Here is a 1,808-nt window from a genome sequence, read left to right as displayed (position 1 = left end):
CTATTCATGAACCTTTGCCTACTTGTTAAAAGGTATTGAATAATTAAATAGTTCTAATGGCAATTAATTATATAAGACATTTTAACAAATTACTTTCAAGCAAAATGTAGAATTATACTTAGATGTATTTTAATTCAACAATACTTTAAGATATGTTTGTCGCTATAATGTGTATTTGATAGACACATGTAGCAAAATATATCTAAATTCATTAAGATCAGGCTCTGGCCTTCCTGTGCATGACAACTACACCATTTAGGCTAACGAATTAGTATAAGTTTTAGACATAACTTATACTAATTCGCTAATTGAGAGAAAAACGAAATGATGAATGAAATTTGTTGTTATAATTTTCCATAAATTGTTATTATTTTTATATTGTTATATTCTTCCTGTAATTTTCTGCAATTAATTTGTTAATTATGACTTCAATGAAATTTGTAACAGGGAAATCTCATGAACAAATAAAGCAGTATAATAAGAATACATAAATAAAGAACCTTTGTATCTATTTAGTAAGCTGGCGTGGGCTAGAGATCACTTAAAAGATGGAACCCGATCAGCTCCAGATAAATTGTGGTACCCGTCCTATTGCTCAGCTGCTTTCAGGGGCAGCTTCAGGTACAGCGCCACGAAGTGTTGGAACAACCTGCCTCCTCCTCTTCGTAGCCTGAAATCATTAGGGAGTTTTAAATATAAACTTAAAAATTTACTGCTTAAAGAACAAATAAAATAATATTGACTATTTGGCTTATCTATTAGAAGTATAGTAAAGAACAATAACATTATATATTCACTCACACACACATGCACGTAAATAAAATATCAATACATTCATACATATTTCCCTACATTTCATTTTAGAACTTTTATTTCATTAATTAATTGGGGATACTACTTGTTATTATTGTTTACTTATGTAGGCTATTATTGAACAATACAATGAGACCATATAATTTTTAATATAATTATCTCAAAGCGTAGTCTAATTTATATTTTAACTTACCTATAGATTGTGGCTCATAGACAGGGAGGCAGGGTTCCAATGTTCGACGTGGTACTAGTATGAACTGGCAGCTCATCATGTTATCGTCGATACTGTAGGTACGAGTACATCTGGCTCGATTTGTTTCCTGGAAATAATGATAGGTAGTGTTCCATGACGCCTTGTATAATTTTTCGTTACACACAAATTTAAAATTTACCGTTAATAATAAAATGGAGGTACTTACCGCGATACCTGAGTGTCTCACGTGTCGGAAATACACAGTAAATCGTGTTAATACGGCACCATTAGCAAGCACACGGACAGCCGTCCGATCAACATTACGCCACGGGGCTAACTGAAAATCAGGGCCAAGACGCAGTCTACCTGCTCATGGCATTCGCTGAGTTTGTCCCCTTTCACGTTTGTTGCAGCACATAGAAGTTTAGTTATTTATTGTATTTTTATTATTATTTTTTTTTTTACTCTTACATTTTTATAAGGATTCTGTCTTATTTATATACTTATACATATTGTCTTATTTTTAGCAACTAGTTTTATAACCGTGCTTTTTTTTAATTATTTTGTCTATTTGCAATTGTACTGTGTGTTGCAATATGCTTGAAACAAGTATTTTCTTTCTTTCTTTCTTTCTTTCTAAATGCAATATACGATATTTTTATTATAATTGTCTATTGTAATGCGGTCATTATAAAAATCTGCCTGAGTATATCATTATTTTCATCAAATTATGAAAATAGGCACATTTGTGTACGATCGTACAATCAGGTCGTGAAATTCATAATTCATTATCTCAATTGAG

General features: G+C 31.4%; 1 long non-coding RNA gene across 1 annotated transcript; it reads right to left on the bottom strand.

Annotated features, from left to right (window-relative positions):
• Positions 1–568: 568 nt before the first annotated feature.
• Positions 569–1,304, bottom strand: LOC140757382 (uncharacterized). The gene is made up of 3 exons (XR_012103970.1): positions 1,233–1,304; positions 1,007–1,133; positions 569–670 (listed from the first exon to the last, which is right to left on the bottom strand). It is a non-coding gene; the product is annotated as an uncharacterized LOC140757382 (long non-coding RNA).
• Positions 1,305–1,808: the final 504 nt, after the last annotated feature.

Source organism: Epargyreus clarus, unplaced genomic scaffold, assembly GCF_041222505.1.
Source record: "Epargyreus clarus isolate Ecla_fem2 unplaced genomic scaffold, WU_Ecla_fem_2.2 ptg000001l, whole genome shotgun sequence".
NCBI lineage: Eukaryota > Metazoa > Arthropoda > Insecta > Lepidoptera > Hesperiidae > Epargyreus > Epargyreus clarus.
The sequence above is the reverse complement of the archived record's forward strand: the minus strand, read 5'-3'. Positions and strand labels throughout refer to the sequence as shown.